Genomic DNA, 26,563 nt, shown 5'->3' with positions numbered 1-26,563 from the left:
CCCTAGTGGATGCCTGAAACTACAGATAGTAGCAAGCCATTCACATACCATGATTTTTCCTATACATACATACCTACAATAGAGTTTAATTTGAAAATTAGGCACAGTAAGAAATTAACAACAATAATAATAAAATAAAAAATACGTGAATGTAGTCTCCCCCTCTCTCTCTGAATATTTTATTGTGTAATTTAATGCTTTTTTCATTGTAACTAAGCACTTACCATGCTCTGTGGCCATAAATTTGCAGTTCGAGATGTAACAGTAGCAAAACTAACATGAATTTCTTTTTTCTTCTTCACAATTTCACAAATGAAAAACTCATTCTTACCATAAATCTTAGCAACCACAGCATACATTTTTTTCTTTCTTTTCTAAAGACCCCAAATAGCCAAAGCAATCTTTTTTTTTTTTCCAAAGCAGTCTTGAGAAAGGAAAGATTGACTTCAGAGCATACTACAAAGCTGCAGTCATCAAAACAGTATGGTACTGGCACAAAAACAGAAATATAGATTCAATGGAACCAGACAGAAATTCCAGAGATAAACCCATATATCTATGGTCAACTAAACTATGACAAAGGAGGCAAATATATACAATGGAGAAAAGATTGTCACTTCAATTAGTGGTGCTAGGAAAAATGAGTAGATACATGTAAAAGAATAAAATTAGAACACCACACACAAAAACTCAAAATGGTTTAAAGCTCTAAATATAAAGCCAGACATAATAAAACTCTTCAGTTCAGTTCAGTTCAGTTCAGTCTTTCAGTCATGTCTGACTCTTTGCGACCCCATGAATTGCAGCACACCAGGGCTCCCTGTCCATCACCAACTCCCAGAGTTCACTCAGACTCACATCCATTGAGTCCGTGATGCCATCCAGCCATCTCATCCTCTGTCAATCCCTTTTCCTCCTGCCCCCAATCCCTCCCAGCATCAGAGTCTTTTCCAATGAGTCAACTCTTCACATGAGGTGGCCAAAGTACTGGAGTTTCAGCTTTAGTTTCATTTCTTCCAAAGAACACCCAGATCTGATCTCCTTTAGGATGGACTGGTTGGATCTCCTTGCAGTCCAAGGGACTCTCAAGAGTCTTCTCCAACACCACAGTTCAAAAGCATCAATTCTTCGGCGCTCAGCCTTCTTCACAGTCCAACTCTCACATCCATACATGACTACTGGAAAAACCATAGCCTTGACTACACGAACCTTTATTGGCAAAGTAATGTCTCTGCTTTTGAATATGCTATCTAGGTTGGTCATAACTTTCCTTCTAAGGAGTAAGCGTCTTTTAATTTCATGGCTGCAGTCACCATCTGCAGTGATTTTGGAGCCCAAAAAATAGTCTGACACTGTTTCCACTGTTCCCCCATCTATTTCCCATGAAGTGATGGGACCAGTTGCCATGATCTTTGTTTTCTGAATGTTGAGTTTTAAGCCAACTTTTTCACTCTCCACTTTCACTTTCATCAAGAGGCTTTTGAGTTCCTCTTCACTTTCTGCCATAAGGGTGGTGTCATCTGCATATCTGAGGTTATTGATATTTCTCCCGGCAATCTTGATTCCAGCTTGTGCTTCTTCCAGCCCACCGTTTCTCATGATGTACTCTGCATATAAGTTATATAAGCAGGGTGACAATATACAGCCTTGACGTACTCCTTTTCCTATTTGGAACCAGTCTGTTCCATGTCCAGTTCTAACTGTTGCTTCCTGACCTGCATATAGGTTTCTCAAGAGGCAGGTCAGGTGGTCTGGTATTCCCATCTCTTTCAGAATTTTCCACAGTTTATTGTGATCCACACAGTCAAAGGCTTTGGCATTTGAAGTCAATAAAGCAGAAATAGATGTTTTTCTGGAACTCTCTTGCTTTTTCCATGATCCAGTGGATGTTGGCAATTTGATCTCTGGTTCCTCTGCCTTTTCTAAAACCAGCTTGAACATCTGGAAGTTCACGGTTCATGTATTGCTGAAGCCTGGCTTGGAGAATTTTGAGCATTACTTTACTAGCATGTGAGATGAGCGCAATTGTAAACTCTTAGAGGAAAACATATGCTGAACACTCTTTAATGTAAAACACAGAAATATTTTCCGATCCACCTCTTTGGTTTAGTAGCGAAGTCGTGTCCTCCTCTTGCTGCCCTATGGACTGTAGCCTGCAAGGCTCTTTTGTCTGTGGGATTTTCCAGGGGAGTGGGTTGCCACTTTCTTCTCCAGGGGATCTTCCCGACCCAGGGATAGAATCTGTATCCTGCACTGCAAGCAGATTCTTTACTGCTGAGCCACCAGGGAATTCCATATATATATATTAGATGTGTGTGTGTGTGTATGTAGTTGTGTTAAGCCTTGGAAACCCAGCATGCATGTCATACCTACAGTACATCTCAATTTGGACAAGTCACGTTCAAGTGCTTTGCTTCAGTGGGACCAGTGACTGGTGGCTCCCATGCAAGGCTCTAGACCTGGCCCATACTGTCCCTTCTGCTAGAATTGCCCCCCTGCATAGCCATGCCCACTTCACTCACTCCTGCCTCAGAAGTCTGGAATGCTTCCCTATCAGATGCCATGTCATGGTGTTCCATCCCGGAGGGAGAGTCGTATCTACAGGGTCATGTCACCCTCACAGGGGCCTCTCCTACAGGACCTCACCAGGCCACGCCTCCTATGCAGGGTCTCTTTCATGCTCTACACAGAGAAAGTGCTGAGGAAATGTGTGCTGAAGTGAAATGACAGTATGTTTGCATGTTTTCTGAGCTTGGCTTAGGATGGCTCCTTCTTTGACAAAGGAAAGTCAAGGCAGTGGCTGGATGGGGTGGTGGCAGTGGGCAGGGGAGTGTTTCATACAGGTTTCCTAGGCTTAGCTTTTTCTCATTAGTAAGTTGTCTTTTCGCCCCACAAAAGACAAACAACTTTGTTAATGTGTTTTAAAATTCAAATACATCATGTCCATTTGGAGAGAACATATTGAGTTGCAAACTGACCACATTTTTACTGAAACAGTTTTATTCTGGGCATCATTAGTGGGAACCGAGCTGGTGATCACAGAGGGCACAAAGTGCACGAGGAAGGTGCCTGTGAAGATGCTGGTCTTCTTGGTGGCTCGCTCCTACCACCTCTTCTGCTCCTCCAGACAGCAGTCCCACACACTACACACAAGACAGAGAGAAGGTGAGTCACGGGGCAGGTCTGCCAGTTACAGGGACTTACTGTCATGAATGCTGAATAATGAGAATAAAAATAAATAAATGGGGCTGAGTTAAACTTAAGGGCTTTTGCACAGCAAAAAAAACAATAAGCAAAATGAAAAATGAGCCTACAGAATGGGAGAAAATATTTGCCAATGAAATGATTATGAAATGATAAGGGATTCAGATCAGATCAGATCAGCCGCTCAGTCGTGTCCGACTCTTTGCGACCCCATGAATCGCAGCACGCCAGGCCTCCCTGTCCATCACCAACTCCCGGAGTTCACTCAGACTCACGTCCATCGAGTCAGTGATGCCATCCAACCATCTCATACTCTGTCGTCCCCTTCTCCTCTTGCCTCCAATCCCTTCCAGCATCAGAGTCTTTTCCAATGAGTCAACTCTTCACATGAGGTGGCCAAAGTACTGGAGTTTCAGCTTTAGCATCATTCCTTCCAAAGAAATCCCAGGGCTGATCTCCTTCAGAATGGACTGGTTGGATCTCCTTGAGTGGATTAATCACCCAAATATACAAATGACTCTTGCAGTTCAATATAAAAACAACAACAACCAACAAAAACCCAATTTAAGAAATGGACTGAAGATCTATATAATCTTTTCTCCAAAGAAGACATGGAGAAGGTGAAAAAAGCATATGAAAAGATGCACAGCACCATTAATTACTAGAGAAATGCAAATCAAAACTACAATGAGGTATCACCACATAACAGTCAGAAGGTCTATCATCAAAAAATGTACAAACAATAAATTCTGGAGGAGGTGTGCAGGAAAGGGAACCCTCCAACACTATTGGTGGGGCTGTAAGTTGAGTTCAGTCACTAAGTCATGTCTGACTCTTTGCGACCCCATGGACTGCAGCATGACAGGCTGCCCTGTCCATCACCAACTCTTGGAGCTTGCTCAAATTCACTTCCATCGAATCAGTGATGCCATCCAACCATCTCATCCTCTGTATTCCCCTTCTCCTCCTGCCTTCAATCTTTCCCAGCATCAAGGTCTTTTCCAATGAGTCAGTTCTTCAAATCAGGTGGCCAAAGTATTGCAGTTTCAGCTTCAGCATCAGTCCTTCCAGTGAATATTAAGGACTGATTTCCTTTAGGATGGATGGAATGATTTGATCTCCTTGCAGTCCAAGGGACTCTCAAGAGTCTTCTCCAATACCACACTTCAAAAGCATCAATTCTTTGGTGCTCAGCTTTCTTTATAGTCCAACTCTCACATCCATACATGACCACTGGAAAAACCACAGCTTTGACTAGACGGACATTTGTTGGCAAAGTAATGTCTCTGCTTTATAATATTCTTAGAGCCATCACAATTGGTGTTATTTCTTCTTTAAATTTATGGAAGAATTGATCAGTGAAGACATCTAGGTCAAAAGATTTGCCTGTGGTAAGATTTAAATTGCAGATTCAATAGTATTACTATATCTGCTGCTGCTGCTTATTTGCTTCAGTGATGTCTAACTCTGTGCAGTTCCATGGACTGTAGCCCACCAGGCTCCTTCGTCCATAGAATTCTCCAGGCAAGAGTACTGGAGTGGACTGCCACTTCCTACTCCAGGGGATCTTCCCAACCCAGGGATTGAACCCAGGTCTCCTGCATTGCAGGCAGATTCTTTACCACTGAGCCATATCTAGGACTATATATATGTTCTATATCATCTTTTGCCAGGTTGAATATGTCTTGAAATTTTTCTGATTAATGTAATTCAGATCCTCAATCTTATTGCCATAAAGTAGCTCTATGTCTTCTGTTTTGCAAAGCCAAGCAGCCTGTAATGATGTCTTATTTTAATTCCTGACATTTATTTATGACTGCTCTCCTTCTTATTAATCAAACTTGCCAAGAGTTTATCAACAATTTCTTTTTTCATTTTAAAGATATAGCATGTGCTCATATGATATTTCCAAAATCTAGTTGAATGTGTATAAGAAATATATGTCTTCATACCCAGAATTATGAAATCCCCAAGTATTCATATTTATAAGAATAACAGAGTTTAAAAAAAAAAACACTAAAAATGAAACAAATCAAAATCCCTTTTTAACACTGAGCACTTAGAGAATAGTATAAGGCATTATGGTAAGGGAAAAAGCTATACAGAATACTTATTTGAAATTAATGTGTTTTCATGCAATAAGGGATGATAACTAATAAAAATTCTTTCTTGCAAGTTGTCCAGTTGTCCCTCTGTGCTTCATCTGAGATGAAGTAGACTGGCCAGAGAAGTATAAAAATGATGAAGTAGTCATCTCTTGAAACCAATCACTAAACTTTGGTGAGGAAATTGAAAAATACACATATATCCCCAATGTTCACTGCAGCACTATTTATAATAGCTAGTACAGAGAAGCAATCTAGATGCCCATTGACAGATGAATGGCTAAAGAAGCTGTGGTACACATATACAATGGAGTATTACTTAGCCATAAAAAGGACTGTATTTGAATCAATTCTAATGAGGTGGATGAGACCAGAGCCTACTATACAGAGTGAAGTAAGTCAGAAAGAGAAAAACAAATATCATATATTAACATATATGGAATATAGAAAGATGGTAGATGAACCTATCTGCAGGGCAGCAATGGAGACGCAGACAGAGAGAACAGACTTATGGACATGGGGTGCAGGGAGGAAGGAAAGAGTGGGATGTACGGAGAGAGTAACAGGGAAACATATATATTACCATAGCTAATGGGAATTTGCTGTGTGACTCAGGGAAATTGCTCTAACAACCTAGAGGGCGTGGGATGGGGAGGGAGGTGGGAGGGAAGTTCAAGAGGGAGAAGACATAGGTATACCTGTGGCTGATTCATGGTGACATTTGGCCGAAACAAACACAATATTGTAAAACAATTATACTTCAATTAATAATAAATTTAATTGTTAAAAAGTAAACTTTGGTGAGGATGATGAGGGAAATCTGTAAATTTCCCTGGAAGCATTTAAGAGCAGAAAGTTTTCTCACTGCTGTATCTGTGTAGAAGCTGGGAGTACTGGATTGAAATAGATGACTTAAGGTTTCCTCTAGTTTGATTCATTCATAATACTGAGAATAAAATTCAACTTAAGATATTGAGACTTTTGGATTGATTTCAACTCAAGTACATTGAACTTCAGTTGTGAAATTGCCTTGAGAAATTAAAAACTCTATTAATGAATTATTGCCTGTTAGGCAAACATACCAAAATACTATTTAAAAGCTCATGAACATGCATAGCAGGAATAGGAACTTTTAACCTATCTTGTATATCAATATATATACATGTGTGTATATGTATATCTATCCATGTATATATCCATATGCCCTTCCATTAAAAATAAAAACTAGTGTCATTAAAGAAAAACTATTTCCTGATAAAACTACCCATTGACTGCTTTGCCAGACAAATGCAACTCAGAAACTGACACATTTCAGTCCATCTATATGTACAGTGTGTCCCACATCACAATGCTAACACGGGCATCTTAACTTTAAATGAGACAAAACAAACAGAAATTAACACTGGTGGGAACCCTCTGCCACTCAATTTGTATTGGGTTTAACACCTTCTTATTTTATATATCCTTTCACATAAACAGTTTTATATTAGCCCCTGATATGGTGCCTTCCAACAATTCAGCGTTGAGCTGTTTAAAAGCACTAATTAGCAGCTTTAATATAGAACACATATATTAGAAAAATCTTGCAAATCTAGAATACCCTTTGGGCCTTGCCATTTGTGTGTGAAATAACTCAATAAAAAAATATACTATATTGTTAATCATAGACCTTCCAGGAATATAATCAATCACACAAGAAATATAAACTGTACGTTTATAAATAAAAGAAGAAAAATGATAACTCCATTTAAGTTGAGCACAGGAATCGTCACAATGAGCAGATGCATTTATAAAACTAAGCACACTTCATAATAACGATAAAAAATATTACAACTGTATATATATATAAATGACATACATGCATTGCATTCAATTTTAGCATAACTGGCAACACATTTATTAAATTAACAGTTCATCTATTTTTTCCTATCACTTCCAACAATACCAAATCCATATCTACTTATATATTAACTTTAACAGAAAATAAATAATCTTCAAGTATTTTACAAATAAAGAAATATTTAACATTCAGTGGATTCCAGGAACACATTTTTCTATTTATCTAGAATGCTGACATAGCCTAATTATTTCTTTTTAAGCAACATTATAATAGCTTATCCATCTATAATTTCAAGGAATATTTTGCTTCTCTCCAACTTTCACATACCTTGATCAGATAGTTCTAGTTAATATTTCTAGTACATGTAAATAATTATATCCTTGAGTGCTTTAAAATTACACTAATTCCTATGCCATTAAGGAAGGAAAATGTTTCTAGTTTTTGATGCATTATGAGTGGGAGATATTAATTTCTAGATGAAATTATGCACAAGCAGGGGAAAAGCTTTGTACCGTGATAACATTTAAACAAAAAATGTTAAGTATCTCAGGAATTATGGATGATTAAAAGCAAATAGGACAACACGATCATATTGTATTTGGATTGTGGGACCCTCTCCCATTTCTGCAAACTTCTAGACCCCGAAGCAGAAAGCATCTTTATATTTTAAAATTGTTTAACTATCAGAATAGTTGGCTTAAACAGTAGCAAACACTCAAAATCAAGGAAATGACATACTTCAGTAAATATGTTTATGCTGTGTAATATAAACGAATTATAAAAGTAGAATAATCTTTTTTGTTTTCATTTGCTAATATGAAAGCATTTTGTTTTCATTTGTCATTTGCACAAAACTGCCACTAAGCGATGTGATTTCTAAAGGTAGTTTTGAAAACTTGAAGGAAATTAACTCATACCAAGTTATATGTATTATTTACTAGTATAGTACTAATAGTACTTTACTATTTTAGGTAAATAGCTTTTTAAAATTATACTGAGATGATGAAATTGCCCCTTTTGAGGTAGAAATTTCCACATAATGGGTAATTTCAATTCGTTCCAGCTTTATCCCACTAGTAGAAACAGATGTAGTCAAAGACCTCACATATTTGCTATGAATATATTTTAATGTATTTTCTCCAAAGGAATAAAACTGGCTGACACCTAAGTTTATTTCTCCCCTCATTCCTTAATGTTTTATAATGTAGAGTAGTGAATATTTTATGAAGTACATAATGTGCATTCAGTGTACTTTGTGGGCTTCCCAGGTGGTGCTAGTGGTAAAGAACCCACCTGCCTGTGCAGGAAACATAAGAGATGCAGGTTCGATCCCTGGGTCGGGAAGATCCCTGGAGGAGGATATGCCAACCCACCCAGTATTCTTGCCTGGAGAATCCCATGGACAGAGGAGCCTGGCAGGCTACGGCGCATAGGGTTGCAAAGAGTCAGACGCAACTGAGGCATCTTATCATGCACACACAATGTACTTCACCTACGATGTTTCACTAAAAATATTGAGCACTGGTTTGGGCAGGGGGAGGGGGGCTTCCATGACACTGATGAGCAATTTTACACAGACTAGGAGTATATTTAAAGATAGTGAAGACTTTTAGGAGACAGGTTCTCTGTTTCTGGGGAATATGGAGCTATACTTCTTTCACGATCTGTTGACAGGTGACACTGTCTCTTAGTAAACACTTTCTGCCTATCATGATAGAATTGGAGTAAGACTGCAAGAGTTTAAGTCAAAAACAAAAGAGAAGGTTTGCAGTTCTTTATAAGCCTGTGATGTTGAATTATAGCACTATTATATTCATTTCCTAGGACTGCAATAACCAAGTAACACAGAGAAATTTACCATCTCATTGTTCTGGAGATCAGAAGTCCAAACTGGAGTGTCAGTGGAGCCTTGCTCCCTCTGCGATCTAGAGGGTAGAATCCCTCCTGGTGTCCTTGTAGCCTCTGGTGGTGGCCACTGATCCTTGGTCTTCTTTAGTTTGTAACAATGTAACTAATCTCTCTCTTTCTGGAATCACATAGTAATTTCCCCTCTGTGTCTTCACATCATTTTCCTATAAGGCCACTGGGCATATTGAATTAAGAGCCCACTCAACCACAGCATGACCTTATCTTCATTAATTACATCTGCAACAATCCTACTTTCAAAGAAAGTCACATTCTAAGGAACTGGGTGTTAGGATTTTAGCTTCTTTCATGGTGGCTAAAGAATTTAGCCTGCAATGTGGGAGACCCAGGTTCAATCCCTGGGTTGAGAAGATCCCCTGGAGAAGGGAATGGCAACCCACTCCAGTATTCTTGCCTGGGAAATCCCATGGACAGAGGAACCTAGTGGGCTACAGACCACGGGATCACAAAGAATTGGACAAAGGCAATGGCACCCCACTCCAGTACTCTTGCCTGGAAAATCCCATGGATTGAGGAGCCTGGTAGGCTGCAGTCCATGGGGTCGCTAGGAGTCAGACACTGAGCGACTTCCCTTTCACTTTTCGCTTTCATGCATTGGAGAAGGAAATGGCAACCCACTCCAGTGTTCTTGCCTGGAGACTCCCAGGGACGGGGCATCCTGGTGGGCTGCTGTCTATGGGGTCGCACAGAGTCGGACACGACTGAAGCGACTTAGCAGCAGCAGCAGCAGAGCGACTAACACGAATCTTCCATGGGGAAACAATTCAAGCCACAGCACCATGGTTCAGTTCAGTTCAGTCTCGCAGTCATGTCTGATTCTTTGCAACCCCATAGACTACAGCACGCCAGGCCTCCCTGTCCATCACCAACTCCCGGAGTTCACTCAAATTCATGTCCATTGGGTGGGTGATGCCATCCAACCATCTCATCCTCTGTCGTCACCACAACCATAGTTAATATCAAATGAAACCTAAATAGGGAGACTCAGGCCTCAATTGCTAGCTAGAATTATTCTCTGGATCATCTCCTCTCTTCCTGGAAGAGTTCCATTGCCTAGAGATGGAAGGCACTTTTCACATCACAGAGGGAGGCACTTTCCTCCTTTAAACATCTATTAGGTGGAAGAAGAAAGAATAGAACAGAGAGGTTAGCGTGGTTAAGAATCACTCATGGTTCCCAGTGTATTGACAAACCTTTCGTCTGTAACGACTATCATTCTGGAGGAATTAAGTTGTACTGCCAGACAGAAAAAGTAAGGAAAGAACCACTCTCTCTCTTGTGGTGGTTAAAGGTTATGTTCTAAAAAGTTCTTTTGGAGGGACTTCCCTGATTGTCCACGGGCTGAAACTCCATGTGCCCAATACAGGGGTCTGGGGTTCCATCTCTGGATGGGGAACTAGATCCTGCAGGCCACAACTAAGAGTTTGCATGCCTTAACTAAAGAATCCACATGTCCCAACTACGATCTGATGCAGTCAAATAAATAAATATGTTAAATAAAAATTAAAAATTGCTTTGGAGAACTATTCCATCAGTCCACTAGGGGTGGCTTGCTTTCTGTCAACTCTACCCTGTGGAGGTCACTAATCTCCAGTCATTAACATTCTCCAATTCAGCAACAGAGTAAAAAAAAAAAAAGTAGGGAAAGAAAAAAAAAACACCGTGAAGAAAGGGTTCGAAAACAATGTGTTGGGTGTGGGGGTAGATTTGCATTACTTCCCACTTCAGCTTTTGTCTTCAAAGTCCTTTCTGCAGAGTATTAAATGGTGTTTGGCTTTTCCCCATTTCTGTTTTTCTCCTTTTAGAGGGGAGAAGTCAATGAGATTTTTGAAAAGGCTCAGAATAGAGAGGTCATTTTTGAACAAATGACATGTAAGGCAAGATAAATTTACATTTTTCGGACCTCATGGAAAAACAAGGCCAGCTTTGTCTGGGATTCTCTGACAAGTCATTGAAGGTAAGCATCAACTGCCCACTGGTCGTGGTGGAGCCAAACCCAGAGAAACATGAGCTAAAACGAGTTTCTCTGTGACCGTAGGTTGATCATCCCCAACTTCCCACAAAGGCCTTTCATTCCCATCTGGAGTGAATATAGGATAACCTAGATGGGCCAGCCCCTCAGTCACCAAGCAAAACTCTTGACATTTGCCTAATTATCTTTTCTCATCATCAGTCATTTCTTGAAGTCTCAGCTTCATTCAGATGCCAGGTATTTCCGAAATTAATCATGTCACTGCAAGCGGCATCTTTTCATGTAAATGGACTTTATTATCTGGATCAGAACACCCCCCTCCTTTGAGCAGTGAAAGCCCATTTGTAGAGAAAGTGTCTGAAATCTGACATGCTGCCTTTCCAAGAAAGATTCTTCCTGTTGACCTCCCAGCAAGCACCAAGCATCAGTCACTGTGAGCTTGTGAGTGTGAGCTTGTGTGTGTGCGTGCATGTGTGTGTGCTTGTGTGTGTAGCTAAGAGCCTGGGGCTGGCTGCATGCTAATTTGCCCCATTGTTTCAGGGTGACTGCCTTTCCAGTATTTCAGAACAAAGCCTTTTTACATAAGCCCCTACATACAATCATTTTATACTTACTTCAAGGACTATCATCCTATCTTCATTGAAACTATAGTAGGGACACGCCAGAGTTTCTTTGTCTCCTTGTAAGGCTGCAGATTACAGACAGGGCAGATACCAACACACTCCCCTTTCATTTGAAAGCATTTTTTAAATGTTTGAGGACCCTGCACTTCTTCTACACGTGACTTTGCTCAGCCTTTTTGAATTCAGAAAGAGGAGGAGGAAAATGCCTCTAAGAATTTGGTTAAGTGCCATCAAATTCAATTTTCAGGTGTACAACATTTAAACGTAAAGAACGGGGGAAATGAGGAATAGAAAGCAAGAAATTCCTACTTGTAGAAGTATCACCAAACTGTAACATCATCTCTAAAAGGGTTACATACTCAGCTTCACAGCACTGGCTGGGATGTTATCTAATTAGCAAGTAAGAATGCCTGACGACCAACCAAGTCCAGTAAGGCCCCTCCTGTGTGTATAGTGACACGTGGGGAAAGTTCTTCCTACATCTCAGAGTCACTTTTCTTTTGTCCTGTTCTTTAACAACCCAGTGTTAATGATGGGGCATTTTTCCTCTGGGAGGAGTACTGAAGAGATATTAATTACCTGCAACCCTCCTCTTTTGTGGAAATAAAATTAATGTTGTGACATAAACAGACAAAAACCAGGAAATTAAAAGTTAAGGCTGAGACTCCTTCATGATGTTTTCCCTTTTTTGGTCATTGCAAAATGAATATAGAGAGGATAATTTGCTAGAGGAAAGACTGGATCATGGAGTTCATCAAGAAAGAGGAAGAAAATCATTTTTTTAAATCTCTTTGGCTCTCTTCAATACCAACTTGCTTTTGTCTGACAAACAGAAGTAAATTTTTAAAAAAACAAACTTGTTTCACAATTTGCTAGGGGTTTGGAACCTGACCTGATCCCAAGCTGTATATTTACATCTGGGTGGTCAGGTAAACAAGGGTAAAATTTTCAGTTCATATTGTTCTAAGAAATAGATTTTAAAAACACTGGTTAGTGGACAAGAATGGTCTTCTAAAGACATCTCACATGATTTCCCATTGATAACTGCTGTTTCCTTTGACAGAAATGTTTAAGCATGTTTAAGTCTTTCTAAGTTCAACATTACAGATCATGTAGTAGGGATTGTGTGTTTTCAAATTTGTTAGTGCCAGTTTCTCACTTTATTTAGGTTTCCTTAGTTTCTATCGATTGTTTTAAAAGTACCTTACTTTAAAAGGTAAAAACTATCATGCATAAAATAAACTATAAGGATATATTGTACAAGACAGGGAAATTAGCCAATATTTTATAATAACTATAAATGAAGTATAACTTTTAGACTGTGAGCCTCTATATTATACACCCATAACTTATATAATAGTGTATTTCAACTACGCTTCAATTAAAAAAATTTCACTTTTGCTCATCCACTTCATTTTCCTTAACCTGAAGTATTTCTGAAACCAAGGGAAAACTGAACCGCCTCTTCGTAGTCTTCAAAAAAGCTAAGCAATACTTTTTTCATCAGTTTGAACAGCTAGACACTCAAGAAAGTTAAGAATGTCCTAAATTGGAATTGGTAGAAAGCACAGATGGTCTTGAAAATACAGTTTTGGAGTGTTGCATCAACATCCAAAGTCCTATAGGAAAAACAAATGCAAAAATCAACTTTTGAGAGGCTGTATTTAAGAAAGGACTCAACCCCTCCATTCTTTTGTAGCGTTTGAAGATTAGCCAAAAGAGAGAAAAGGGAGTGTAAATTCTAGGATGAATCTCTAGGCTATAGGCCAGAAACTGTGAACATTCATCTTCCCCCCCACCCCCTTTTCTGAGAAGAATGTTTCTGGGGAAGAAGTTCCATGAGGGGCTTGTACTTCTAAGGACTTTCCTGAACTTTACCTTCCTCTTCGCATCTGCCTTCAGTCATATTAATCTTGGGTTCCTGTCATCTTTTGGCTGCCCTCTCACAAATGCAAACAACTCATTCTGGTGCATAGGAATGCCCTGTTTCACCATCTTTTCTATTTGGATATATCATTTCCACTCTATCTTACTTTGCAGCAACAACACCACCTCCTGGGTCACTCATGATTTCCATAGTTGTCTGCACAACATAGGAGAAAATTGCTAAGCCTCAAAAAGAATTGTTAACTGTAATAATTAGATTATAAGTTTCTTGAAGACAAGCTTCTCAAATTCAATGGCAATTCTTACAAAATCAAAGGGCAGGCCACATGGTCTTACAAAGGATGCCTTTAAGATGGATGAATTTATTCAAATAGAAAAAAAAATGACACAACAAACAAATGTAACATGGTATCCTAGAGGGGACCTTAGAAAAGCAAAGTACATTAGAGGAAAACTGGATAAAAAGTGAAATTGGCACTAACAACCTAGAAAACAAAGTCTTCCTTATGTTATCTATAATATTGAACCTAGTAGTACTTGTAAAAATGTTTAAAATTTCTGTCAAGGAAAACAACAATTGTCAATAGGGAAATTATGTGAAATGTCCATAAGAGACTATCCTTGGCCACTAAACAATGGTTTGTATTTATTTTTTAAGATAATATGAGCTGAAATGTTATCCTTGTTTTCCTGACCACACACATGTATTAATAGATACACAGGGATCAGGTCATGACTCAAACCCTAGCAAATGGTCAATTGCTTTTTTAAAAAAATTTTCTTATATTTGTGAGACTCAAACCCAAGACTGATGGGAAAGGTGGGTTGTGCTTTAATGGAAGTGGCATACCTAGGACTTTGGGGAGTTAGCAACATTCTGGATAAGAGGGTGTAGGAGGGTCTTTGACAGCAGGTGCAAATCATCTAATGGTAATTATCAAGGGGGGCTGTCAGAAGACAGGGATCAAAGCAGAGTTTAGCTCTGATATCAGTTAAATTAGTCATCAGGAATTCCAAAATTATTCTGATTTGAAGTCTTATTCCTGGACTGAGTTGTTGTTGTTGTTGTTTTGTCTTTTGTTTGTTTGTTTGTTTGTTTAGGGAGAGGAGGGTTTACAATCACCAGAGCCCTCTCTTCTCTCTCTACAGCTACTTTGAAGAAGTAGAAATTTTTTCCTGCAAAGTGAAATCAAGACTTTAAGAATTGGGTCTGCAGATCCTATCCAAAGTGTTTGGAGCTTAAGGGCCTTTCTGTGCCATAGTCCTTGTCTTTAGAGTTCAGAGGATGGAGTTACAAATGTAATTCAGCTAAATGTCATTGCATAATCTGATATTTCAGAGCTAAAACACAGTTTATCACTTTGGACCTCTATTTCTGGACTGTGAAGTTCCCCAGCTCTTTTTTTAAAATTAAAATCCTGAATTATTGTTCTTTAGAAAAGCAATATTCCTAAAGAATTTGGTAAGCTGCAAGAATCATACTGGCCATCATACCAGCCGTTTCTAACATGGCTCAAAAATGGAATTAAATAGCATTTTTCTTGCTTCTCAATCATCCTAAAACCAGGGAATCTGTACTTTCATTGTCTACCTTAATTTCAAATGAATGACAATCTCAGAGCCTAGGAGGAAACATTCGTTGCTTTTCATCTTTCCTAAATTGGAAAAGTTACAGCAATATTGAGAACAATTTCACACTTTATCCCAACCTCTCCCCAAATCTATTCAGGTTTCAGCCCTAACTACTGCATAAGAAAATGAAATAGTTTCTCTACCTCTGAAGAAATAGTCCATATATTTCAGTCAGGACACCTGCATAATGACAATGGACCTGTTGTGAAATATCACCTATCAGGAGAAACTTGGGAATATGCATCATCTTATAGCTTCATATTCCATCTTTTCCTCTGCATATTTTTAATAAGAATGGTTGAGGAAAATCATGCAATTTAGTTATTAGACTATTCTAGGTCAATGGTTTGTTCCTGTTTCTTAGTTGCTAAGTCATGTCCAACTCTTTGCAACTCCATGGACTGTAGCCCTCCAGGTCTTTCTGTCCATGGGATTTTCCAGATGAAGAATACTGGAGTGGGCCGCCAATATTCTTCTCCAGGGGATCTTCCCAACCCAGGGCTCAAGCCCGCATCTCCTGCACTGGCTCCTCTTTACCACTGAGCCAGTAGGGAAGCCCCAGTTCTATGGTGGTGTGTGACAATAGATATGTTGCTAAAATGTATATGTAAATCCTTTCCCTCTTTTTAGTTTTTGGTAAACTCAGTCTTGATTTTACATTTAATTTATTGAATTTGAGAAATTGCAGTTCTTTAGTCTGAAAAATCTTCCTTTTTCACAGTTAATAAATTCTTCAGGATTATTTCAAGATATTTAATTCACTGAATATTCTCCAATATGTATACAGTACTGTGCTGAGAATCAGACAAGAGCTGGCCTTGGGGAAGTCATGCTTTTGAGGGAGAGCTATAAAATCACACACACACACAGATTTTTAATAAAAACTCTGTTTCTTCATAAAAGCAGTCTAGCTGATTGTTAAGGTTAGGGTTCCAAAACCAAACTATCTGTGCTCCAGGCCTTGGTCGGTCACCAACTAGCTGTGAGACCTTGTTTGTTTTTCTCAGATGTATAGTGGACATGATAATAGAACCTTGTCAACTATATTCAGCGAGAACAATGGTTGTGACCTAATAGACATTGAGTTAACATTAGCTAATATTGTTTCCACATCTGTGGACAGAAATAATCATAGTAATTTTTCTATAAGATGATTGGGAGCGTTAGATGGCTTCAGGAATTTGAAGGTTTTTGATGCTGTCATTATTATAATCAGCATTAGAGATGCATTATCAAAGTACTATAAGGAGGTTGAGGGTTAATTTATTAGATGGAGAGTGTTGGCAAAGGTAGGAAGAGAAATCCCAAATTCTCCAAAGGATGAGTAGGATTTTGCTATGCAAAAAAAAGAGGAGGACTTTTCTGGTAAAGACAAATGAAAACAGTCTGAGCAAAGTTCCTGAGAGAGGATAAGGCGTTTTGGGTAGATGGGTTTCCCAGGTGGCACTAGTGGTAAAGAATCTGCCCTCCAATGCAGGAGACATAAAGAGACATGGGTTTGATCCCTGCGTTGGGAAGATTTTATGGAGAAGTAAATGGCAATCCACTCCAGCATTCCTGCCTGGAGAATCCCATGGACAGAGGAGCCTGGTGGGCTGCAGTCCATGGAGTCACACAGAGTTGGACACAACTGAAGTGACTTAGCACACATACACAATTCGAGGGCCATAGGTGAAGGCTTAGGAGAGGAATTGGAAAATTAGTCAGGAAAAGTATATTTAGATCTTATTATTGAAGGCCTTCAGGAGTCTGCATAAATAGTTAAACAAATAAATGAACTTCATCCCTGTAAACATTTTGAAGTTTCTTTTTTAATGAGAAGAGTCCTGTGATGGAATTATTTTAGATAACATTGGTAGCAGCATGGAAAGTAAATCAGACAGAAAAAGTATGGAAGCAGAAAGTCGAGCCACAGCAGTAGTGTGGTTAAAAGATTAGTTGATAAGCAAACAGGAGCATAAAGCGCTGGGCATGGAACCTACAGATCAATAAAACATGTTAAGATCTTATTTGGAGGCTAGCTGGAAAAAATCTTTTAGAAAACATTTATGACATTTGTAAGACAATTGTAAAGATGGGTAGTGACTAGAAATTCTATGAATTAAGAAATTATTACTATTTTTAGAAGTGAGGATAGTATTATGGTTTTCTTTTTTAAAGAGGCCCTATCTCATAGAGAAATATATTGACTTATTTATAGGTAAAATTACATAATGCCTGAGATTTGCTTCAAAGGTGATTTGGGATATGGAGCAGGATTGATTGAGGGGTCTGGAAAATGGGTGCGTGTCATTTGTTATACTCTCTTGTGTACTTGTGTGTATGCCTAAATTCTCCATAATAAAAACTTTTTTAAAAAATAGGAAGAATGCTTTAGCAATGGGACCCTAAAAGAAGACGTGGATATCAGAGCCATGGCAGAGGTAGAAATCAAAGATACTGGTAGTTATTTGGAAGAAGAGATGGAGAAACAGAATTTAAATTTAATCCCAGATTTCTAGTTTCAGTGACTAGTTAGTCGATAATGGCCATGACCAAGAAAATAATAATGTGATCTCCCTGAAGAAAGCTCTTAACAGTTTGCAAACTGCTCTTGAGTTTGCTATTTTATTTAATCCTCAGAACAGCTCTTTGAGATAATACTTCCATTTGACAGATAAGGAAATTAAAGCTCATGAATTTAAAATATTCAAATAAGGAGACAGGTTTTCAGGTTAAAGACAGTAAATGGAAGCAGGGCCACTTCCTCTGAAGAAAAATACTAAATTATGTTTTATGACTGTGGTGGTACAAAGTATGTACTAATATGACATATTAAGACATTTTTCTTTGGCTTAGAAGTTCACTTTTTATTTTAGTTTTTAAAAAAATTAAGACATTTTCTGTGGGCTCCTAAAAGTATTGTGGCACTTGGCACCGTGTGTATACGTAAGGTGGCTTTGAATGGAGGGTGAGGATTTCAGGACTCTTTCAATGGGAAATACTTACATTTTCCAGAGTCATCCCTGTGAATGGCTCATAATATGACAATTAAAAACTTAGGTAAACTTGAAGAGCTCTGTTTTTAATTTTTAAAATTTTTAATTCATGTATAGTTGATATACAGTATTATATGTGACAGTTGTACAGTAACATACTGTTTTACAATTTTTTAAATATTATACTCTCTTTATAGTTAATATAATATATTGGCTATATTCCCTGTGTTGTGCAATACATTCTTGTAGTTTATTTTTTACATGATAGATGTACCTCTTATTCCTCTTCCTCTATATTGCCCCTTCCCCCTTCCCTCTCCCCACTAGTCTGTACTTCATATCTATGAATCTGTTTCTCTTTTGTTATATTCATTAGTTTATTTTTTAGATCCCACATACACGTGTGTCATACAGTACTTATCTCTGTCTGACTTATTTCACTTTAGCATAATACCCTTTAAGTCTATTATGTTGCTGTAATTGACAAAATTGTATTCTTTTTCATGGCTGAATAGTATTCCATTGTGTGTGTATGTATGCATGTATGTATTATACATACAAATATATACACATCCACAAGAAACATTGGTGTTCATGTATCTTTTCAAATTAGTGGTTTTGTTTTTTGCATGTATATACCCAGAAGTGGAATTGTGGATTATATTGTAGTTCTATTTTTAGTTTTTTGAGAAACCTCCATATTGTTTGGCATAGTGGCTACATCAATTTACATTCCCACCAACAGTGTATGAGGGTTCCCTTTTTGAGGCAGCAATGCGTTTTAAAGATCTACCATTTAATGCTCTCATTCTTTGTCGCCTAAAGAGATATATGCCTTTCTGATGTCAAAAATTCCCTTAGAAGGTTTCTAAATATAATTTCCTTGACTGCAGAGTAATCATTCTCATTTGATAGTTTACAGTTTTATGTTAAAATGTGAGATGTCAAGATGACATTATTCTTGCATTAAAATGGCAATTTCTTCAGCAATCTCTTTGTAACCCCCTTTTCAACCTTCCAGATTACACAATGGACATCACATGCAGGGAACTTAAAAGACTAGAAACAGGAACATTAAACTTAAATCTTGATGATTATTCTCTGGCAACTTAATGTTGGGGTGTTGACACAAATTAGAGTTTGGTTGAAATTTTAAAAATCTCATTTGAAAAATTCCTGAACACCATTCATAGCCAATCATTCTTTGAAGATTTTCCCTTCTAAGTTCTACTGTAAAGATAAGAGTAAAGGAATAATAAAGATGAGGGATATTTATTTTAGTTTAGTAATGTGTGACTTCTCTGTTACTTTCTTCAAAAAATCTGGTTCGCTAATGATAATCGTTGCATCATCATATTAGTTACTCATGAAGCTGAACTTTAGGTTTTGTGTAGTTAAGTCATGTTGCTTAACTGAACTCAATGAGTGCTGTCCTTTTTACTTCTGAAAAATTCTTTAGAATCAGACTATTATATCCTGAGGGAACTATTCATTCCTTTTCCTTGTGATACTTCTCATTGACTGTAAACCACTCTCTTATCCTTCACCAGCCTCCATATATAAACACACAGACCTCTCACAAATTCCTTTTTCAATTATTTTTTGAAAATGGCTTCAACCTAAGACAATGTTTGCATATTTTACCAGAAAGAGAAGATTCCATTGATCCAGTGGCTTGACATTTTAAAATGTCAAGTTCTGCTACCCTATGTGAGATAAGGTTTGTTTTTCTTACAGTTATTTTCTTTTCATTGATGGAATAATTTTTTCCAGTTATTAGCTAGTGCATATAAGGTAAGAACCATTCCTGTCCCTCCACTCTTTACATTAGCCATGTTGTCAACATGTCACCCTCAGCACATCAGACATCTAAGTTGTCTGGGGCTTCAGAACAATTATGATCAACCTACAAATCTTCCTGCCTAGGATGGCAATACTCCAGATCGATTCCTTCAGGATCTACTTGTCAGGGAATGAAAGATTTGAGGGGCAACAAAATGGGCCTCAGTTCAATCACTCAGTTGTGTCCAAATCTTTGAGACCCTGTGGACAGTAGCACACCAGGCTTCCATGTCCATCACCAACTTCCGGAGCTTACTCAAACTCATGTCCATCGCGTTGGTGATGCCATCCAACCATCTCATTCTTTTTTTTTTTTTTTAAACTTTACAAATTGTATTAGTTTTGCCAAATATCATTCTCTGTCATCCCCTTCTCCCCTCACCGTCAATCTTTTTCAGAATCAAAGTCTTTTCAAATAAGTCAGTTCTTCCCATCAGGTGGCCAAAGTTTTGGTCTTTCAGCTTCAGTACCAGTCCTTTCAATGAATATTCAGGACTGATTTCCTTTAGGATGGACTGGTTGGATCTCCTTGCAGTCAAGAGACTCTCAAGAATCTTCTCCAACACACAGTTCAAAAGCATCAATTCTTTGGCACTCAGCTTTCTTTATACTCCAATATGCACATCCAAACACGACTACTGGAAAAACCATAGCTTTGACCAGAAGGACCTTTGCTGGAAAAGTAATGTCTCTGCTTTTTAATATGCTGTCTAGGTCATAATTTTTCTTCCAAGGAGCAAGCGTATTTTAATTTCATGGCTGCAGTCACCATCTGCAGTGATTTTGGAGCCAAAAAAAATAAGTCTCTCACTGTTTCCATTCTTTCCCCATCTGTTTGCCATGAGGTGATGGGACCAGATGCCATTATCTTAGTTTTCCGAATGTTGACTTTTAAGCCAACTTTTTCATTCTCCTCTTTCACTTTCATCAAGAGGCTCTTTAATTCTTCTTCACTTTCTGCCATAAAGTTGGTGTCATTTGCTTATCTGAGGCTATTGATAATTCTCCCGGCAATCTTGATTCCAGCTTGTGCTTCATCCAGTCCAGCATTTCTCATTATATACTCTGCATATAAGTTAAATAAGCAGGGTGACAATATACAGCCTTGAGGTACTCCTTTCCCAGTTTGGAACCAGCCTGTTGTTCCATGTCCAGTTCTAACTGTTGCTTCTTGACCTGCATACAGATTTCTCAGGAGTCAGCTAAGGTGTCTGGTATTCGTACTGTTGAAGCTTGACCTGAAGAATTTTGAGCATTACTTGGAAATGAAAGTGAAAGAGGAGAGTGAAAAAGTCCAGGTTTGATGCACGATACTGGATACTTGGGGCTGGTGCACTGGGATGACCCAGAGGGATGGTACGGGGAGGGAGGAGAGAGGAGGGTTCAGGATGGGGAACACGTGTATACCTGTGGCGGATTCATGTTGATATATGGCAAAACCAATACAATATTGTAAAGTTAAAAAATAAAATAATAAATAAATTTAAAAAAAACCCTCAACATTTAGAAAATTAAGATCATGCCATCCGGTCCCATCACTTCATGGCAAATAGATGGGGAAACAATGGAAACAGTGGCAGATTTTATTTTGGGGGGCTCCAAAACCACTGCAGATGGTGACTGCGGCCATGAATTTAAAAGACACTTGCTCCTTGGAAGAAAAGTTATGACAACCTAGACAGCATATTAAAAAGCAGTGACATTACTTTGCCAACAAAGATCCATCTAGTCAAAGCTATGGTTTTTACAGTAGTCATGTATGGATGTGAAAGCTGAACTATAAAGAAAGCTGAGTGCTGAAGAATTGATGCTTTTGAACCGTGATATTGGAGAAGACTCTTGAGGGTCCCTTGGACTACAAGGAGATCCAACTAGTCCATCCTAAAGGAAATCCGTCCTGAATGTTCATTGGAAGGACTGATGCTGAAGCTGAAACTCCAATATTTTGGCCACCTGATTTGAAGAACTGACTCATTGGAAAAGACCCTGATGTTGGGAAAGATTGAAGGCAGGAGGAGAAGGGGACGACAGAGGATGAGATGGTTGGAGAGCATCACAAACTCAATGGACATGAGTTTGAGTAAACTCTGGGAGTTGGTGATGGACAGGGAGGCCTGGTGTGCTGCAGTTCATGGGGTCACAAAGAGTCGGACATGACTGAGTGACTGAACTGAACTGAACTCGCTAGCATGTGAAATGAGTGTAAATGTGTGGCAGTTTGAACATTCTTTGGCATTGCCTTTCTTTGGGATTGGAATGAAAACTGACCTTTTCCAGTCCTGTGGCCACTGCTGAGTTTTCCAAATTTGCTGGCATATTGACTGCAGCACTTTCAAAGCATCATCTTTCAGGATTTGAAAAGGCTCAACTGGAATTCCATTACCTCCACTAGCTTTGTTCCTAGTGATACTTCTTAAAGCACACTTTACTTCGCATTTCAGAATGTCTGGCTCTACGTGAGTAATCACACCATCGTGCTTATCTAGGTCATGAAGATCTTTTTTGTATAGTTGTTCTGTGTATTCTTGCCACCTTTTCTTAGTATCTTCTGCTTCTGCTAGGTCCGTACCATTTCTGGCCTTTATTGTGCCCATCTTTGCATGACATTTTCCCTTAGTATCTCTAATTTTCTTGAAGAGATCTCTAGTCTTCCATATTGTTTTCCTCTATTTCTTTGAATTGATCACTGAGGAAGGCATTCTTATTTTTATTGCTTTCTTTTCTCTTCTTGCTATTTGGAACTCTACATTCAAATGGGTATATCTTTCCTTTTCTCCTTTGCCTTTCACGTCTTTTATTTTCTCAGCTATTTGTAAGGACTCCTCAGACAACCGTTTTGCCTTTTCGCATTTCTTTTTCTTGGGGATGGTCTTGATCACTGCCTCCTGTACAATGTCACAAACCTCAGTCTATAGTTCTTCAGGCACTCTGTCTATCAGATCTAATCCCTTGAATTTATTTGTCACTTCCACTGTATAATCGTAAGGGATTTGATTTAGGTCATACCTCTATGGTCTAGTAGTTTTCCCTATTTTCTTCTATTAAAGTCTGAATTTGGCAATACAGAGTTCATAATCTGAGCCACCATCAGTTCCCAGTCTTGTTTTTGCTGACTGTATAGAGCTTCTCCATCTTTGGCTGCAAAGAATATAATCAATCTGATTTCGGTGTTGACCGTCTGGTGAAGTCCATGTGTAGAGTCTTCTCTTGTGTTGTTGGAAGAGGGTGTTTGCTATGACCAGTGTGTTCTCTTGGCAAAACTCTTTTAGCCTTTGACCTGCTTCAATCTGTACTCCAAGGCCAAATTTTCCTGTTATTCCAGGTATCTTTTGACTTCCTTCTTTTGCATTCCAGTCCCCTGTAATGAAAAGGATATCTTTTTTGAATGTGAGTTCTATAAGGTCTTGTAGGTCTTCACTGAACCATTCAACTTCAGCTTCTTCATCATTACTGGTCGGGGCATAGACTTAGATTATTGTGATATTGAATGGCTTGCCTTGGAAACAAATAGATATCACTCTGTCGTTTTTGAGACTGCATCCAAGTTCTGCCTATTTACTCTCTTGTTGACTATGATGGCTACTCCATTTCTTCTAAGGGATTCTTGCCTACAGTAGTAGATATAATGGTCATCTGAGTTAAATTCATCCATTCCAGTCCATTTTAGTTTGCTGATTCCTAAAATGTTGATGTTCATTCTTGCCATCTCCTGTTTGACCACTTCCAATTTGCTTTGATTCATGGACCTAACACTCCAGAAAAGGCCTGGCTCACAGAAAACGTGGCTTTCCAAGAATACGCTGACATTTCTAGATGGTTGGAATGGGTAAGAAGATCCAAGTTGGAAAAACCATCAATCTATTTAGTTTATAATTCATAGGGTTTCATGTCTTTGCTTTACCAGATGCAGAAATGTAGTCAACTTGAGTATCTTGAAACAATAACATTTTAAATGGGAAGGGGGTGGAGTAGGGAGCTAGAGAGACTAGCTTGAACAGAATATACCAACACACACGCACACACATACACACACACACAAAATCTCCTTAAAACTATTGCCTATATTGGGAAGTAAAAATTTATAAAAGAGAGGCAGACATAAAAGAAGAAATTGTTTATTCATTTGTTTGCCTTTATAAAACTCATTTGGGAGAAGCATCCATATATATACATCAGTTATTCAGCTTGTTCCAGTTACACTGATGTTAGAGATGTCCTTTGTTAGAAATTAATGTGTGTAATAAAGTTTTACATTTTTCATATGTTCTGAAGTATATGAGCTATATTTCTTTTGACTGCATAATTACTTTTTGTATACAAGAAAAATGAGGTGCTTAGCCCTAAGTAAATAACCTCAAAACAAACCAAGAGTAGTAGTTACATTCTTTTCATCTTCTAGGCTGTATACAATAAATATTTCCAGAAACTTTTTAAGTTAAGTTATTGTGACTTGTTGCAAAAAAAAAAAGAAAGTCCAAAACCCCAAAACAAAACTCTTTTATTTAATCACTTTTATTTAATCAGAACTAAACTCAGACAAAAATATAGCCCACTCCATATTGATATTTTGTTGTTTGTTGAGAGTTGAGACTAATTACCATTATCAGTTTTTTTCCTGGTTTATATTAATTTCCAAAGTATTTTCCCTTTACACTGCAAAAGCATCTCTTACTCAGAATAAACCTTTTGGGAAATAAAACTATAGATTTATGGCATTTTAAGTAGTTTATTTTTTTGGATAGTTGTTTCACTAATTCCTAAATGTTTTAGAGTAGAATGTTATCAATAAAATGTCGCTATATTGATCAAAGTTTCTATTTTTTGCATAAACTAAGGCTAAGCATTTAGCTGCTTCTAAACAATGGGGCTGCTCTCTTTAATAAAGGAAACTACCTCTGCTATTCACAACCTGAAGAACCAATTTGGATCTTTAAAAATATTTATGTGTAAAATCTCAAAGTAGAAAGAGGGTGGACAGTGCTACAAAAGCTAACAGATTTTTGAGACCCCTAACCCTTTCTGGTAGCTGGCTGCACTATAATTACCAAACCAGCTGTTTGCTTTTCTCTCTGCAGTAGCACCTATTACAACCATTTTCTATTACAATTACAATTCATTTTCTAAAATGTATTATTATTGAATTTAGTAGAGAAGTTCTAAGTTTTGCCAAGCTTAAATAAACCCAGAAAATACTGACATTTTAAGTTACTCATGATGGACTCTATATAAATATTCATGCCATCTATTTTCCCCTCATCTTGAGTAACAATGATTGTAACTCAAGGTTTCAAGGAAAAAAAAAACCAACTATAGTGTTTTTTTCCTCCTTAATTCCTAGATGACAATTTGTGTATATATGGGCATGCCTGTGCAAGTAAATATATAGAACAAGAGAGGAGATGTCATAATCCATATATTAATAACAAAATCTCTATAAATTAGAATTCTCAGTAATTTGATTATTTCTTACTTGTTGAAATTTAAATATTTTTAATAAATGGTTGTCATTTTATAATAAATAAAGCTATTAATGTCTTAAAATATTGTTCCTAAGTTTCTCATAAAATTTGAAAAGAGTTGGGGGCTTTCTCATCTCTTTGCAAAACAGAAAGCATTACCTTTCTTCTAGAAATTGTGTCTGCGTTGAAGACAGTGAGAACAGGGTGATCTGGTCAGAGTGAAAAACAGTGAAGATAAAAGATCAGTATGGAACTATATCAGGAGGTAACTGCTTTTGAAAAGTTGGAAAAGAGAAAACCAATATAAATAATTAGAAAAAATTGATCTCAACATCTTGCCAAAAAAGGGGGCTAGCATGAGGAATTATGGCAAGGATCTTTCATTTGTTGAGGTTTGCTTGTTTGCTCATTAATTTTTTGAGGAACATGCATATAGATGATTTTAGTACAGTACCAGCATCAAACACTGAGGGAAGTGGAGAGATTAAAGACAGAGATTATTTTAAGTTTCCAAGTACTGCAAGTTTCCAGAAGGGTCATTCTCTGCAATAATGGAGAAAAGCCTTAAAATTAAGTGTTACTCCTCAGGAATGCAGTACATCTGACTCTGCCTTAAAATATAACCTCTCAGGAGACAGAGAGAGAGAGAGAGAGAGAGAGAGAGAAAGAAAGAAAAGGAAAATGAATAAGAGCAGAGAGACTGACTCATCCTCTTTGCCTTGTTAGTGAGTGTCTGCCATTGACACAGAAGCTTCTGATCAATCTGGTGAGTTATCAACGTGCATGTTAAGTCACTTTAGTCATGTCCGACTCTTTGCAACCCTATGCACTGTAGCCAATCAGGCTCCTCCGTCCATGGTTTTCTCCAGGCAAAAATACTGGAGTGGGTTGTCATGCGCTCTTTCAAGGGGTCTTCCCCATCCAGGGATCAAATCTGCATCTCATGTTGCCTGCATCAGCAGGCGGGTTCGTTAGTACTAGCGCCACGTGGGAAGCCCATAGTTGGTCAATAGACTTGTTTGTTCCCATCTACCCTTGCTAACACACATCACTGGTTCCTGGACTCTAAATTTTGCTAAGAGGTGTAACCCATCA

Source organism: Bos indicus x Bos taurus, chromosome 11 (assembly GCF_003369695.1).
Source record: "Bos indicus x Bos taurus breed Angus x Brahman F1 hybrid chromosome 11, Bos_hybrid_MaternalHap_v2.0, whole genome shotgun sequence".
NCBI lineage: Eukaryota > Metazoa > Chordata > Mammalia > Artiodactyla > Bovidae > Bos > Bos indicus x Bos taurus.
The sequence above is the reverse complement of the archived record's forward strand: the minus strand, read 5'-3'. Positions refer to the sequence as shown.